At 39.9% G+C, this 18,193-nt stretch overlaps 1 protein-coding gene across 6 annotated transcripts in view; it reads left to right on the forward strand.

The window, feature by feature from the left end:
- Positions 1 to 18,193, forward strand: part of GRID1 (glutamate ionotropic receptor delta type subunit 1) — a 681,623-nt gene that overhangs the window by 316,636 nt on the left and 346,794 nt on the right. The gene's annotated exons all lie outside the window — the stretch shown is intronic.

The following is an 18,193-nucleotide window of genomic DNA, read 5'->3' on the forward strand; positions in this document are numbered from 1 at the left end:
ATAGATAGATAGATAGATAGATAGATAGATAGATATGTTTGTGCCCATGTCTAGGTCTATATCCTATTTGGCTATTATAATTTGCATTTGAGGCTATAAGCAACATTAATTCTGATGCAAACATAAACAGGCTTAAGTGAAAAATACACTGCAGTGTGTGTTTTTTGTAATTATGTTTTAAATCATCAGAGATCAGGAGAAAGCACTCATTTGCAATTCCTGATATATCTGGATATTTCCTTAAAGCTTGGAGGAAAAGAGAATTTCATGAAACCTCCTTCATATGGAAAGGATTTCCTTACAGATCAGTAGGGACTCTTTCTTGAATAGAGAAGGCCAGTGCCTCATTTATGTAAGAGGTCGAGGCAGGACATAGCTGTCTTATCCATAAACAAAGAAGGATTTATGGTGGGCTACCTTTTCCTTCAAGAGGCAGATTGAAAATTCATTCTTCACTCATTCTTCCCCTATGAGTGGCCATCCCAACGGTGCTTTTTCAAGAGGCAACTGGACTTTCTTTTTTTCTCTTTGAAGACGTTTTGCTTTTCATCCAAGAAGCTTCTTCAGCTCTTCAAAGAGAAAACAGAAAGTCCAGTTGTCTCGGGGAAAAGCATCTTTGGGACAACCATGTCCTGGATGACTGAGAATCTCCAAAGATACTATGAATGTCCAGTTTAATGGAGGCACCTGTGCAGATTGATGTGGCATAGCCCAGGGGTAGGCAACCTTGGCTCTTTTATGACTCATGGACTTCAACTCCCAGAATTCCTGAGCCAGTCATGCTGAGGGGAAAGGGAGAGGTTTCCAATCTGAGCCATGCTGGCTCAGGAATTCTGGGAGCTGAAGTCCACGAGTCATAAAAGAGCCAAGGTTGCCTACCCCTGGCATAGCCCATGTAAAATCCACGAAGAAGTCCTTATTGATTCATCCATGCTTATAAACAGAACCTCAATTCATTATCTGTATGAAATAAATACAAACATATATCTCCTCCAAGTGCTAAAGAAGGCAAGAGTGTACAAAGTGGGTTACCCTTGGGCACAAAACTATTTTCATAAACCCAAGTTAGCTTATAGTCTAGTGCTTTTTGCAGACTTATTTGCAATGCTGATACAGTACCAGTAGCCTTCACTTTATGATGCAGGAGCGGGACAAGTGGATTCCTGTCAAATCTGATCTTGCTCAATTTTTCATGTGTTTTTTTTTTCCACCATAAGTTCATCCTTGCCCAGTTCTGCCTTGATCTGCATTTTTTAAGCAGCAAAATTGATTAGCGTTTTTGTGCACATTTTTCCCAATATTACTCTTTTCTCTTATCTCTTCAAATGTACACATTTTTCTGTGCCTTCGAATTGCAGACTGTGGCTGAAATCTTAAAAAACTGCCAAATTGCAATACTGCTAGTTCGTGTGTATTTGTGTTGCAGCTGCACAGTGCTTCAGTTTCAAATACTTTCAACCCTGCTAGAGTAGTGGTCGCTCTAATGCAGTGGTTCTCAACTTTTTTAATGCCGCAACCTCCAACCGGTCGTAATTCGAGGACTATTCAACCGGTCGTAAGTCGAGGATTACTCAACTGGTGCAGCACCGTTTGCAGAATGGGACTTTTGGCGGGCTCAGCAGGGCAGAGACAGCCTGGACAATTCCTATTGGCTTTTGAAAGCCAATAGAATTAGACTCTATTCAAGAGAGTCTATTCTATTGGCTTTCAAAAGCCAATAGAATAAAAGGGAGTAGCACAGCTAAGGAAAAGGGGAAAAAATGGCGGACTGCGTTGTTTGGCGACCCCCGTGAAATGGTCATTCGACCCCAAATGGGGTCCCGACCCACAGGATGAGAACCACTGCTCTAATGTCTAATATAGCACTTGTCTGAAGTTCTTTAAAGCACAGTCATTACATAGGTTTATTGGGTCTTCACAAACCACATTTCTAGATCCAATCCTGTACACTCCTGTTTTATATAGGGTTAGTAAAAACCTGCTGGATAAGTTCTCTCCGAAATCCATAGTGAATGAAATCATTTCTTATTCCATTGTTTCTAATCCTTTGATTCTTATATATATTATCCTATTAATATATTTGAACTGGAAAAAGGTATATAGTATTTTAACCTTCTGGTTATTGGATAGGATGTAGTGGTCTTAAACAAATCATGACATATATTTGTGTTATAAATCTTGAGAATTCATACTTTCCCCAGCAACTCTTCAATAGTTTTACTGCTCAAAGAGTGCTAACTATTAGGAAATATATATTATCTTCCCAGATCTTTAGATGTTATATTTCTTACCATAATCCTTATCATGTTGGTTACAGGACTACTTTTAACTTTAAATCTGTTTCTTTTCAGCTATGGCTATGGGGAGGAGAGACAATAATTTTGCTTGGATCTATACATTTAGAATATTATCAACTCTACTTTGCATCATATCTGGACTTCAAAATGTTAAGTGACCCCTTTAAATTTTAGCAAGAAATACAAAACACCAACTTTTTGTTCTTGTCTAATGATTATCTGGAGATTTATCACTTCAGATATGGTAGACCCAATTAAGGGAATTCATATAAAAGGTCTTGGAAAATAGCCTAGTCCAGGGGTAGGCAACCTTGGCTCTTTTATGACTTGTGGACTTCAACTACCAGAATTCCTGAGCCAACATGGCTCAGCTTGGAAACCTCTCCCATTCCCCTCAGCATGGCTGGCTCAGGAATTCTGTGAGTTAAAGTCCACATGTCATAAAAGAGCCAAGGTTGCCTACCCCTGGCCTAGTATAAGGCTCATTCAACTGGGTGAAAACAGCTAGCAAGGCTTCCTGTGGTTCCTAAATGTATGATCAAGTCAACAAAGAGGAACCCACCAGTGAATTCTATCATTTTCTTTTTGTTCCCTTTCCAACTAGCCATACCATTTTAGTTCAGGTAGAGTTTTTCACTTTATAGCCTTCGTCTATAAAATGTCTTCTTTTCATTCACCTAATCTCTTCTAGCTATCATCTGCTTAGATCTTAGGAATAGAGAGGAGAAAACTGGGCAGTGAGAATGATTGCATCAAGTAGTTATGGTGATCACCCGCTTAGAAAACATTTTTCAACAACCAGATAGTTCTGAGTTCCTGACAAATGCCTCTCAGTCAATGAGTGCACATTAGTCCAACAATGTTTGTCTTTGGAAATCTAAATCATTGGGAGAGTAAAATGGATTTGGTCTACCAACTGTCGCTTCACTGTTCCAGCTTGTTCCAGCAGTGACATCACACAATTACATCTTAAGTGGCTAATATAAGATTAAACATCTTTGGCGTTCCAAGGGAATGACAAACATTTGAATTTTTGGAACCAAACATAGGAAGAAACTTAGATGAGTACCTGATCTTTTAAAAGGGAGTTCTGTAAATTGAGACATATTTGTGCAAAAGATTTTTGGGCCTCTAGATTGGTGCCAGGAGATACCTCATTGAATCTTGAGTAATGTGGAAAGAATAATGTTTATGTGGCATATATTCCTGTTCAGCTTTGTGGAAGGTAGAATGCAAATGTTTGGCTGAATGGATTAAATGAATTTATTCCACTTGGATGGCTTGGACTGTAGGACTTGAAATGACTTGGGTTATCTCTGACGTACCTTTTCAGGTCATACAAATAAAAACTAGAAATGGCATTTCTCAGTGATGGTCCTCCAACAGTGGGATAGGTCCCTCAGGGCTGTATCTTGCCTGGCATCCTATCTTCTAGATACGTGTGAATTTGGTGTCCTTCTATACACACTCATGCACTGTGTGCATTGTTGCACAATTTGGCAATTGAATTTATAAATCAATTTTCATGGTTCCGATTAACGAAACACTTCAAAGAACTTCCAGGCATTGTTTATCCTAAAAAGTCTTTAATCGTGTAACAAAGTGTCAGCGCAGCATGGTGGATGCCAAGATCTGAATTCCCCTCCCCTGAGCACATAATATTCCTGCATATTTCCCTCCTCTTATTTGCAGTCATAAATCACGTTCTCCAATTAGTTTGAAGGGCAAAGTTTCCCTTCTGTTCTGTAGCCTGTGGTTTCTTATCTTAACTAATCCCACACACATTCTTTCTCCTCCCCTCCCAGCATCATCTAATTTAACTCTAAAAATACCACACAGCTTATACAGAGAGTGGCTGCCTTTTCATATATTGTCAAAGCAAGAACATCCAATGTTAGCAGCATTGGATATATTCTTATTTTTGGATATATTCTTACTTTTCTCTTTGACCTCTCTTATGGAATCCCTCACTTTTCCAAAACTAAACCATCCTTAAAGAGGCTATTTAAGCTTTTAAATATGTGGTAAAACAGTTCCTCCTCCTCCTCCTCCTCCTCCTCCTCCTCTTTCATCTCCTTTTCCTCCTCCTCCCCATTAGCGTTTGAACCCCTTTATAATAGTCTTTTTGTTTGTATCAGTATTGTTCCATCATGATTTTCATTGCGCTTTAAATTGAAGTAATAAATAAAACAATTATTGGCCCTTTAGCAACAGCTAGCTGAAAGGGTTCTGAGTTGAAAACTCCAATACTGCAGCAGTTCTGTCCTTCACAAACTTCACGGCAATGTCAAAATTAGCTAGCATGGAGAAATGGATATGTCAACATTCCTTGGAAGCCCCCTGGAAAGTTTGAAAGAACTGGGCTGGTTTTTCAGTGGTGACAACTTTAAGCCACAATTGCATATATATGGATTTAATCCATATCCACTCTTCTTACGGGAGCAGTATATGTGGGTGCACATGTGTAAGCCTTTGGCTAGGAGTGTACAATCCAAAATAAAGTATTTAGCTTGGATTCTTAATGTGAAGGAAATTCTGAGTGAGACGTATAGATTCTGTTCAACTGGGTTAATCAGGATTTTTTTTTAACTAATTCTGGAACCATATGACAGGTTTGACTAAACCCAACAAATCATGTTATGACACCGGGTGATTTGTGCAGCCAGGTAGAGTCTGACTCAGCCTCAGAGTCTCTCTTTTAGGATAACTGGTTTCCTCTGAGCCATTTGCTTTCTTCAAGGAGAACAGATGCCATCTCAGCAAATGGATTTTGACGAATGGTGTGTAGACACCAGAGCTGTAACTGATAGTTTTTATAAACAAACCTGGGAACAAGAGTCATGACCACAGCCTGTCAAGTGAAGGGTGAACAAGGGGTTACCAAAAACTTTTTATTTGTTAGCGGACAGCAGATTTCCCCCTCCCCTAGTGTGTAGAAGCCAAATCTCTTTATAAGACCTGATTCTCAACCATATTTTTCTGTTCAAGTATTCAGCATTAGAAGGGATTTTGGATGGGAGGGGCTGGATAGAAAGAGTAAGAGGTTTTTAGGTTCTAGCAGGAGACTAGCAGATGCTACACACAAGGAGCCAGATGTAGTAACCAAAATAATGTTTGCATGTACCAGATTGTGTATCGGCTAAGCCAATGCTGTTGCAGATGTTGGTTTTAACTCAAAAGACATTCTTGAGCGGCAGTGCTGAATGTTTAATCTTACACTGCAGTATAGATAAAAAGGGCATTTGCACAAGGGATCCAGAACACTCTGAAGATTATTCTCACTTAAACCCTGTGAAGCTGAAATTTTTACTTTGCTGATGTTAGAGTGCCAAGCCTAAACAGGACAAAAATAAACCTTCTTTCTGGATTTCTAACCATTCCTCCATTTGATGTCCTGTTTGAACCACATTTATTTTGCCCCCTGATAGGTGGATTCATCTACCTCTTTACTCTGGAATAAACATCACATGGTGTATCTTCTGTTGTTGTTGTCACAGACTAGAAAAAAAAGTGGTAGAATGCTGAATGTAATTCATAAAAAAACAAATGGAATATGTGATATATAAGTGGTCTCTCATATTTATCTGTCTCCCACGTTGACTTCTACTTGTCTGTAAATGATATTTTTTTTTCATTTTGCATCTACATCTTGGAGAACTGTAGTTATTTTAACATGCTAGATTAAATGGTAGTTTGAAAAAAAACCCTCCACACTTTCCGTGTGGCATGATTTGTGTACTCTGTTAAGAATCATTTTCAATCATATATATATATATATATATATATATATATATATATATATATATATATATATATATATATGTTTTCTGAGGTTTTCGCGGGTGTTTGTATGTAGGTCTTTGGTTGTTCGGGTTTTCTCCCGCGTAAAATTGGAAGTGTCTTGGCGACGTTTCGACGAAGTCCCATTCGTCATCTTCAGGCTGGTGATGACGAATGGGACTTCGTCGAAACGTCGCCAAGACACTTCCAATTTTACGCGGGAGAAAACCCGAACAACCAAAGACCTATATATATATATATATATATATAATTATTTTTATTATTTTATTTTCATTACAATCATAAGAAAAAAAAATTCAGATACATAAGAAGTTAAAATAGAACACAAATTCCAACATTGCTCACCCATTTCCCCCCAGACCGCATCCCCCTCTCATCTCTTCACTTCCCCCTTCCTTCTACCTCCTCCTCTGCTCCCCTCCCTCTCTCCTCCATCTTTCTACTTACTTATCCCTCTCCTCTTCTTCTCAATCGGATGTGGTCTGAGGAAAAATGCCCGAGCAATCCTCTATCACCAAAATCTGAACTATTGAAAATACTACCCATACTCTCCTCTCCCCCCTCCCCTCCCCTCCCCCCCCCACTTCCCAGAGCTCAATACAGGGTTACAAAAAAAAAGAAGAAAAAAAGGAAAAAAAAAGAAAACTAAACATAGTCAACTTAAATTTACTACTTATACAATAAGCGGAGTCCTAATAACCTTAACTGTCTGCAAACTTGAATTCATAATTTAGTAAAAATCCATTATTCATAAAATAAATGAAACTTTGTTGTTCCATACTTCTTCTGAATATATTCTATCCATCTTCTCCATACAGAAACATATCTCTTTTGTGAATGGTCCTTTAAGTAAGCAGAAATTTTAGCCATTTCTGCTAAGTTAGAAACTTTGAATACCCATTCTTCCAAAGAAGGCAGAGAATCTTTTTTCCAATACTGACCCTCCAATAGTCTTGCTGCTGTTATTAAATTCAGCATTAAAATAGTTTCTTTAACATCAAAATCCACAAAAATTCCCAAAAGAAATCATTTTCAATTTTGAAGAGGCTTATAAGGCATCTCTAAGAAGAAAGATGTAATCAAAATACTTTTCATTTTTTTTCTTTAGGGAGGTGAGGGGAGCATCTATGGCAGACATGTCAAACTCGTGACGTCACATGATGTTGCGCAACGTATCGGGACGGTTTTGCCATTGCCGGCAATGGGGTGGACGCGGCTTCCGTGTGATGCGTCCGGCCCACAGGCCGGCAGTTTGACACTCCTGATTTATGGTAATTCCTACCTGGTAACAATGATAGTACACAAGTCTCAGATGACAGTGGTAGGCAACATTGCCTTGGATGAAAAGAGGCATTATGTCTGTCAATACTTTTTGCCATTGAGTGTAAAGAGTAGAGTTGACCAGGTAAGAACCAAAAGTTCTGGAACAAACAGTTCAGGGTTGAACTGTGGGATGATGGGTGCTCTCTGAGTGTGGTAATTTTCTTGCAGAGTTTCATTACCCAACTAGGTAATATCATCAGTGCAAAACTTCTGCAAGAAAACAATCAAGCCCAGAGAGCATCCAAGAGCCCACACAGGGGAACATTTAACAGATTTTCAAGAGAAAAATAAAGTTTACCCCACAATTATTTTTATTGGGTGTTATTATAGATTGTGATGCTAAAGAAATTAATTTGATGTTGAATCTGATAACAGCTGCAAGGTTATTAGTAGGGCAATATTGGAAGAAGGATTGCTTGCCTACTATAGAAGAATGGACGATTAAAGTGTCAAATTTAGCAGAAATGGCTAAGATTTCTGCTTACTTGAAGGATCACTCACAAGAAAGATACATTTCGGTTTGGAGAAGATGGATAAATTATATTCAGAATAAATATGGGACTAAAAAGTTTCATTTAGCCTATGAGTGAATTTTAGAGTATTATTATGATATTATTATTATTATTTTTAGTATTAGTATTGTTTAACAATTTGGAATTGTATGTTAAACAGGAGTTAAAGCACATTATGGACTTGGTTATTTATATAGTTGGTTAATGTTAGTTAGATTATGATTATCATATTTGTATCCCTATACTCAACTCTGGGAAGTGGGGGAGGGAGAGTGGGGGTTGGGTGGGTTGATTTTGGTTTATATTGCAATTTTATAAAACTTTTTAATAAAAAAAGAGCCCACACAGGCTCTTGTAGTAGCAATGCGCAGTGCACCTTCCACCCAAATACAACAAGATCTCCCTCTATTGGAGCCAACAGATAGGAAACAATCTGGGGCTGTTACTTATATGGCTTAGATGCTATACTTAGCAGTTGCTGGCTCTATGCTATAATTACAGATTTTCTGGTATCTGTAAAAAAAACAAACCCCTCTAATGATCATATGTTCTGGACTTTCTGCTTGTACATCTACTCGCATGAAAGCCCAATGTTCATTAACTGAAGGTTAGTTTCAAGTGGCTTGTAGAGATAAATCCTGTCAATCTGGGAGGCCCATTAATATGAAATAGTACAAGGGACGGATCACCCTAGGAATTTAATTTGCCCAGCTTGCACCACTTGTGCAAATAAAAGCTGGCAAGAAACGTAGTCCCAACACCCTCATAACATTCACATTAATTACAATTGGTGTTTAAAAAATCTGGTAGAGACAGATTGGAACAATCTGTCAAAATGGATTTGCCATGGCATGGAAAAGTTTTGTTGAATGAAAATTGCTAAGATAATAACAAATGAACACATGGCATTTTTTTCTTTTGTGTAAAAATATTTTTTTTTATACACACAAAAACATTAGGAAGATTTGTTACAAAACATCTTACAATTGCCTGTTGGATAAATTGGAAAGGGATTTCAGGAATAAGATTACTCTCCTCATGCATTTTGCGTTTTGTATACACCAGTGGTTCTCAACCTTTTTAATGCCACAACCCCCAACCAGTCGTAAGTCAAGGACTACTCAACCAGTCGTAAGTTGAGGACTACTCAACTGGTGCAGCACTGTTTCCAGAATGGGACTTTTGGCGGGCTCAGCAGGGCAGAGACAGCCTGGACAATTCCTATTGGCTTTTGAAAGCCAATAGAATTGGACTCTATTCAAGAGAGTCTATTCTATGGGCTTTCAAAAGCCAATAGAATAAAAGGGAGTAGCACAGCTAAGGAAAAGGGGGGAAAATGGCGGACTGCGTTGTTTGGCGACCCCCGTGAAATGGTCGTTCAACCCCAAATGGGGTCCCGACCCACAGGTTGAGAACCACTGGTATACACACTAGTTAAATCAAGGACTGAGGTTGGGAAGAAGACACCTGTGGTCATCCATCATAGCACATAATCTCTTGTTCTTTGCCCATGTTGATTTATTTAAAGTGCTCAACTAGGATGAGCTAGGTAGATCCAGGGATTGGTTAATAAACCTGTGCATCAAGACCATCAGCCTTAAAAAAAAGACTGTACTTGCTGTGCAGTCATGGAACAAGACTCTCTAGATCTAAAAAATTATGATAATAGATTTAAATAATCCTTGGGAGACAAGTTATTGTCAAGACAGGGTCAATGCAGTTACAGATGTTCTTGGAAGAAGCCAATTTTTAGCTATTTTGGTCTCAGTCCTACATGCTAGGGACAAAATCATCCTTGGTTGCCCTGAAGAATGACGTCTTTTGAGAAAATGCAAGTAAATTGAATCTGCAGGATCTCCCAAAGAAAGTTGGCCCTCTTGACCATGATATTCTTCTGCCCAGTTGCTCTGAGATAAGTGGTGATTGTTGGTTGCCAAAGCCCCAGTTGTGATCAGATGAGTGCAGAGACGGTTATAAGTGTGAATATACAATATACATTGTCAGTTACTTCTTCTGGGGCTGTCGCAACTTTGAAATATTGTTAAATGTTGTAAGTCAAGGATTATCTGCAATGCAGTTTATGTAGGGTACATGTTGTATTTGCTCTAGAAATTGCAGCTGCAGTCACGTACAGTGCCCAGGTTGCTGAGTTGAGCTCTTTCGTCATTCTTTTAGCATCCATTTTAATGTTTCCTATCTTAACAATGTTGTTATTATTTTAAAAAATAAAATAGAAATACTAAAAAGATTTTTCACTCTCTTTCTGGAGAATCCTGCAATTCATAACTAGTATGGATTTTCCAGATTTTTTTGTGGGAGGAAGAACAGGTTCTTTTAAATTTGCAAACTGAGCACTTAAGAAGAAGAAACACAAAATTTTGGCATCCGATTTCATTAGCTTGATGGATCCCTGATGTTTCCTCAAAGGATTCTTCTAAGAAGAATTTGATAATAGATTCTCCCTGACCCCTCAAGAACAGAGGTCCAATACCTGTCTGACACTGTTGAGCGATATTGTATGACTCTTGACCCCTTAGGAAGGTAGATCTCTTAAGGTTTGCCTTTCATGTTCAGTTCATGGGGACAGAGCAGGAGAGCTTCCAGGACAGGGACTCCATGCTTGAGGCCTCTTGGCAATTCTCAGGAACAGAAAGCTGATTAAGGAGAATCTTAAGTAGAAAAGTAACCTGGGCGCAAGAGAAACAAGCACCCTGAAAGCAAGCATCAGGAAGGCTCCAGCAGTTTGATATAAAAGTGTTTACTTCTACCAGTAGAAAAAAAGAGTTTTTTGCTTGTCTCTTGGAGTTGTTAGTGTTCCATCTCTGAAGGTTGGCAAGAAAAGATTGGACAGCCATTTGTCCAGAATGGTGTAGGGCAGGGGTAGGCAACCTTGGCTCTTTTATGACTCGTGGACTTCAGTTCCCAGAATTCCTGAGCCAGCCATGCTGAGGGGAAAGGGAGGGGTTCCAAGCTGAGCCATGCTGGCTCAGGAATTCTGGGAGTTGAAGTCCACGAGTCATAAAAGAGCCAAGGTTGCCTACTCCTGGTGTAGGGTCTCCTGCTTTGAGCATGGGTTGGACAAGAAGACCTCCAAGTTCTATAATTCTATGTTTCTTTTTCTGGCACTGTTTCTTGTTATTTCTTAACTCAGTTAACTCCTAGTAGAAGAGGATTATGGAAGAAGCCCTGCAGTGCATTGTGTGCTATAAGTTCCACTTGTTGGTAAGCAGAGAAGGAAACTTTGGGTGTTATTGTTTCTCTGGATGCTTAGAGATCTCTGCATATTGGGGTTTACTTTCCATTTAATAAAGACATTTCATAGCGCCATGGACAATATTGTTTCCTGAATCTTTAGTCTGGATTTGATGCATCTCTCTTTTGAAATTATTCTTCTTCTTCTTGTGCCATATCCGTTATCGGATGTTGGCAATCATGTTGGCGATCCTGTTTTTATCAGCAGCCACACACACAAAAAATGCTGTTGAGTTTTGTCCAAACCAGTCCCTTAGATTTTGAAGCCATGATGTTCTTCTTTTGCCTGGACCTCGTTTGCCTTCAATCTTTCCCTGGAGGATTAAATGGAGCATGCCATATTTTTCTGGGTGTCGCATCGCATGTCCGAAATAGTCTAGCTTTCGTTTTTTAATTGTTTTGATGATTTCCCTTGGCTTTCCCAGGAGGCTTATCACCTCCTCGAAATAGTCTAGCTTTCGTTTTTTAATTGTTTTGATGATTTCCCTTGGCTTTCCCAGGAGGCTTATCACCTCCTCGTTTTGATCTTGTCAACCCAGCTTATACATAACAGCCACCTGTAAGTCCACATTTCAAAGGCTTCTGGTCTCTTCAGATGGCCTTCTGTCAGAGACCAACTCTCTACTCCATAGAGCAGGATAGAAAAAAAATATAGCATCTGACAAGCCTGATTTTCAGTCTTAGGCTTATGTCATCTGCAGAAGACCTTTTTCATTTTGAAGAATGCTGTTTGAGCTTTCTCTATCCTTGTCTTTACTTCAACAGTCATGTCCCAGCTTTCATGTAAATTGGAACCCAGCTTTCATGTAAATTGCGTGATCCTTTCAACTTTTTCAAATGGTATTCCTTTGAAATTCTGCGTCGGTCCAATGCCTCCCTTGCTGCTTGATGGCGCCACTGCGTTGATTGCAAGATGTCAATGGCAGCTCTCTCCTTTGGCACGTGAGCGCATTCAAGAATTGTGTTCTGTGTGCCAGAGGACCAGAGCCATTTATTAATCAGCCTCAGTAAATGAAATGAAAGCTTCCATGCTATTTCACCAAATCTTGTTTCCTTTCCTTTAGTTTATTAAGGGGACTTATTCATTTTATCCACCTGTTTAAAACTCAGCAAAACAGCCACTTAGTTTTTTTCTTTCCATTACCTTTTAATTTTGCAAGACGTGTTTGACATTTTGACTTTCCTTTTGCTCGTTGCAAGATGAGCTTCTTTCTGACTTTTTTTTTTCCCCAAAGCAATAACAATGCTACAGCCTTGATTGTGAAGTGCTGCTTATTTCTGGATGGAGGAGACACAGGCATGACAAACAGTTTGAATGTCAAGGCCTGAGCTCTGGACAAACGTAGGAATGTAGCGGACAAAAGGCTCACAACCAAGCATGACATGAAGATGGCATGTTTGCTTTGGTAGTGTAGTTCTCATAATGAAGTTTCTGTAGTTCACCTGTCTGTCTCTCTAGTCCAGTGGTTCTCAACTTTTTTAGTGCCGCGACCCCCAACCGGTCATAAGTCGAGGACTACTCAACCGGTCCTAAGTCGAGGACTACTCCACTGGTGCAGCACCGTTTGCAGAGTGGGACTTTTGGTGGGCTCAGCAGGGCAGAGACAGCCTGGACAATTCCTATTGGCTTTTGAAAGACAATAGAATTAGACTCTATTCAAGAGAGTCTATTCTATTGGCTTTCAAAAGCCAATAGAATAAAAGGGAGTAGCACAGCTAAGGAAAAGGGGGGAAAAATGGCGGACTGCGTTGTTTGGCGACCCCCGTGAAATGGTCGTTCGACCCCAAATGGGGTCCTGACCCACAGGTTGAGAACCACCGCTCTAGTCCTCTGTCATCTTCATGCTCTCCACAAAGCTAGTCAACGGATAGGCCAGTTGTTAAGACTACTGCTGAAAAAGAAAGTGTTTTTTTCAACACAAACAAAACAAAGTCGGTTATGAAAAACAATGGTCCAATTCCTACAAGATCATTAAATTTTAAAGAGACTTCACATCTCATTTCAAAGATTTCACAATATTTTGCTTTCCTGGCCTGAATTCTGCAAGAGATAGCAGCATTGTGGGATTCTGACCATTTTTTTTTTCAATGCATGAAGAGAAACTCAAGGATATGTATATCATCTGTGGATTCACATAGATACCGTCTAGTAGTAAAATACCATCTTCAGGCGCTATATTGGTAATCCCTGTCTTAGATCTTCTGGGTACCATATTGGTGACATATAGTATAATGGAGAAAGACCAGAATTTTGAGCAGCTGAGACACCGTTTTAACAAGTCGCTTAACAAGTCATTATTTAAAATAAAAATAGAGAAAATTAAGAGTGACCTAGGGGAAAAGGTGGAATATGTCATTTAAATCTAACGAACTAAAATAGGCTATCTAGATATGGGACATATTATGGTAAATTGGGAGAATGTCCAGGGATTTCTGAGTAATATTAATAATGATAACGCTATGTTTTATCTCAGTGGGAAGGAAAAAAGATACACTGGAAAGGGAGGATTTATGAAACCATATGGGTTGCTCAGTATGAGAACTTTATACCAGTGGTTCTTAGCCTTTTTGAACGAATCGCCCCCTTGAGCCAATGAGGAAGTTGTCATCGCCCCCCTCCCCCAACATAACCTCTCAATCACAACATGGGAAATAATTCTTCAATTTATGCAAACACTTTTTTTGTTTTCTTTAAAATTGTCATCAGGACATATCGATGCAAATAATTTATTTCCAGTCTTTTCCCCCTATCTCCCATATTCTGGCTAATGGCGTGCCACTGTATGGGTAGAGGCTGCTGCACAACACGCATGAAGATAAGCAATGCGTATTCACATATGTACGGCGTTCTATACTGAAGCTAGCTGGAGGAACATCTGAAAACACAATTCAATCCACTAAGAGCGAGCGATCTGATGTTTTTGTACGACAGATATACAGCCATTCACTGTACGAAAAAGTCTCAAATGTTCCCCCAAAACTTCTCACTCCATTGCCCCCATATCACCCCCTTTTCGTTCCATCACCCCCCTGAAAAATGAAATCGCCCCCTGGGGGGCAATATCGCCCAGGTTAAGAACCACTGCTTTATACCTAAGCATGATGTTGGGCCGATATCCCAACATGTTTCCCCCCCCCATGTGTAAGTTTGAAACTATAATTACCTGTACAAAATTTCAAGAGCTGCAACAGGGAGCTTCAGAACTTTGCTTTTGAAAGCCCGACCATCTACGCTCGGGCATAAAGGATGAATGTCACTGAGATAAGAAGATGTGAAATGAAGTGGAGTTCTGAGCCAAATTTCCAAAATTGGTTTTCAGTTGTTTGTAAGGCTTGCATGGTTGCAAAGTTCTCTCATAAGTACCGCTTGGTACTCACGTGGGAAGGGCTGACAGATGGCATAGAGAACGTGATTTTTTCTGTGGCAATTAAGTGTCGAGTGCAGGTAAATAGTGCAGGCCAAGCTAATGTTTTTTTTTTTTTTGACAAGTGCTGAAATGAATTTTAGCATGCATTCAGATTTAATCAGGAATTTGAAGAAGCAAAGGAATGAAATAAAATTCCTCTTGTAGCATTTCACAGGAAGTGATGGTCCCTCAAGTCACTCTACATTAGGGGTGTCAACCTTGCAATGTCATGTGATGTGTCACAATGTATCACAACTTTTTTTCCATTGCCGGCAATGGGGTGGGCTCAGTTTCGGCATGACGCATCCAGCCCGCGGGCCAGCAGTTTGACATCCCTGCTCTACATTATGGTCATTGTGGGTTGGGTCAAAGATATCCTTGGTTCTTCAGAGGAACTCAACTATCTTTTTAAATAATGAATTTGGAATGTATTCTTTGTCCATAAGGCTTTTTGTTAGAGGACACCATAAGCTGGTCATCTTTGGAGCTATTTAACTAAGAGTTTTTGCTTAATGTCTTGGTTTTTAAATGGGGCATTAAATCAGCTCTTAACTTTTCACCTGAAGCAACATTTGATAGCAAATGCTGAGGTTCCCATTCAGAAGAAATTTCCTTGAGATATAAAAAAATGAAATATTTCACATCTCAGTTTCTAAAAGTGCTTAAGGATTGTGCATATGTGCCTATATGTACCTAGAATCTGTAGAAAATAGTAAGATAGTTCGTTAAAATGTGATCCTGCTGTTAACTTCCCATGACCAACCGCATCCAGGCCTGAGTTTTTGGCTGCTGAAGAAATAGATAAAGATGGAATTTTGTTTGAATCTGCAGTTCCAAATATATGGAGGGCTTAGCTTGGAGAAGGCAGATCTATGAATTTGTGAGTAAAGCCGTTCCTAATTCTGAAGAGATTATGACACATTGAGACATGATAGATTATATCTAGATGCATCTTGGCAGGGAAGAACTTCTATGAAACTCATAAGATGCTTTTAGATAGGTTGGAGGATATGAAATTGGGCAGTGTTTAAATCATTTCCCCCAATCTGGGGACTGTGTAAACATGCAGAGTCAACTCCAAAGTCTTCAGCCATGGCTAGGAGGATTAGGAAGTTCCATGTAATGAACGCCACCACATGGAAAGCTCCCAAGATTTGGGAAACTTGATCCAGAGGTTGTGTCATTTAAGTGTACATTTCCAAATATCTCTACACAGGGTCACAGTGGGATTTGGCGCTCTGAAAAAGAGAAACATTTCTTGGCACGCAACTTGGGCTTTGCAACGTCCATTCATGTCTGCCAATGGTTGCTCAGAGCAGCAGAACAGAAACGGGAAATTCATCCAAGCCAAATAAGCGAGGAAGCTGGGCAATTGACTATGTGGGCTGAAAAGGTTGAAAGGCTTTATGTTTGGAGAGAGGCCATTCAAAAGTCCTGCCATTGGCAGTGGCAAGTGCCATGGCCTATTCTTCACCCTTGAAAATGCAGGCGTCAAATGATAGGACTTTGCGTTTGAAGTAGGGCTAAAATTACAGTAATTCTCTTTCTTCACCTTTCTTCATCTCAGTTACAATTTGGATGGAATTTATATGCTGTTTACATAAAAATAATGCCTGCCCACCTTTTCAAGAAGCACTAATCTATGCTGAGTGGTGTGGAGAATTTTTGATTGCTTCAGTTAGCAGTCGTTTTTTTGAAGCATCACGAGGCCGGTAAAAACTATTTGCTGGATAAATGTGTATAAATATTGTGTAGCATAGCTTTGGTGTACAAATGTTCTACAATTTTTCAACTCCTATCAGAAACACATAATTGGCTTTCATACCCACCTGACGGCCTCCTCATAGTGTGGGAAGTCAGCCCCCCAGAGAAGGAAATATTAAAAGGGCAGAAAAATATATTTCCTCAAAGGATCTTAAAGAGGTAGAAAAGCATGCCCAGTTTTTTTCTTAATAGCCCCAAGTCTCCCTCCCCTAAGCAGAAACCAACTGTATAGAAATGCAGATGTAAACCATTCAGGAAGGTTGAAGCTAGAAGCTTAAGAAGACAAAGACTCCTAAAATCTACATATCCCACCCAAACTCTAAGACAGGACATAATAGGATTAACCCACAGATACCAAAGGGCACACTCAGACTCAGGTCAAAGTTCATGCCATAGGAACAACTCCAAACAAAAGGCTCCAGAGGGTATAAAAACCCACTCCCTACATGTGCTTGCTCTCTTTTCTTCCAGAGCCATCTTTCTGTCTGGCTCTCCTCTTCAATAAACTGCAGCCTTCTTTCTAAAGCAATCTCCATGTTGTTTATTTCCAGCTTGGACTGAACCACAATGAAGATTTTTCCTTCAACAATAGTTTTATTCCTGAGTCATAGGAATTAAGAATGACCTACCTGCAACATCCAGAAAGGATGTTTCAGTATGGATTTTACATTCAGAACAAAACCTTTTTTCTGATCTCCAAGACTGGTCTGAGAAAAGGCACTCCAGGGATGATTTTATTCCTGGTGTGAGGACTGAAGCTGGCAAGGCTGAAAGCAAAAAATTTGTCACCAGGAAATGGAGTTGCCACACACAGTCCACGTGCTCTCCACATCAAAAGAGCGAGGAGTGGCTGGAGGTCCATTTCATGTAAGGGCAGGAAGGACACAGAGTTTAAATGTCATGAGTGGATTGCTAGATTCTTCGGCAGCTGATCTTCTTCCTTAGTGGGCTTCCTTGTACATTCAATAAAAAACAATGTAGTTGTTGGAGAATTTAATTCTTCCCTGCTAACTCTTTCCTGAGCATTGGATACATTTTTGACTTTAGTCTCCTTGGGCAGCTGCTAAAACCTCAGCAATACTCATGATCCAATCTTAGTTATTTTCCTGCCTACCATGCAGCAGCATGTTACACCTATTTCTTTGAGGTAGGCTGGAATGAAATCTGTGAGATGGGACATCCCTTCCAAATTTGAAATGACAGCTGTGGTTAAGGGGAAGAGTGGCTTTAGGGAAGATCGGTGGCCATTCCTGATTGTGAGTTATGGGGCGGCTGGGAAAGAATGGAGGAGAGAGCAGTGGGCCTGTCAGTTTGATGCCATATCTTGTAAATAGCAACTCAGCCTAAGTAGGAGGAAATCTAGGAAGACACATCTTAGGGCAGGGGTAGGCAACATTGGCTCTTTTATGACTCGTGGACTTCAACGCCCAGAATTCCTGAGCCAACCATGCTGAGGGGAAAGGGAGAGGTTTCCAAGCTGAGCCATGCTGGCTCAGGAATTCTGGGAGTTGACGTCCATGAGTCATAAAAGAGCCAAGGTTGCCTACCCCTGTCTTAGGGTATTCAGAGGGACTCTGCCTTAAGGAACTCTCAAGAAGAGGCTGGGAAAATTCCTCTTGCTGTTTCCCATGGTCTGCATTTATCCCAGAATCTGTGTAGCTGTGACTTCCTTGGTCTTGCTCAGCTGTGTAGGCCTTGGCAGAGTTTCAGCTCCATCAGTCACAGAGCCCTAATAACAGTCCTGAGTTAGGAAATAGCATCTCACTGTGTTGGATTCTGATGTTCTTCACATGCTGGGTATTTTTCTTGGTATATTATGCATAACCACACACATACT

The sequence above is a fragment of the Crotalus tigris genome, unplaced genomic scaffold, assembly GCF_016545835.1.
Source record: "Crotalus tigris isolate CLP2741 ecotype Arizona unplaced genomic scaffold, ASM1654583v1 scf7180000017847.2079705, whole genome shotgun sequence".
Taxonomy (NCBI): Eukaryota; Metazoa; Chordata; class Lepidosauria; order Squamata; family Viperidae; genus Crotalus; species Crotalus tigris.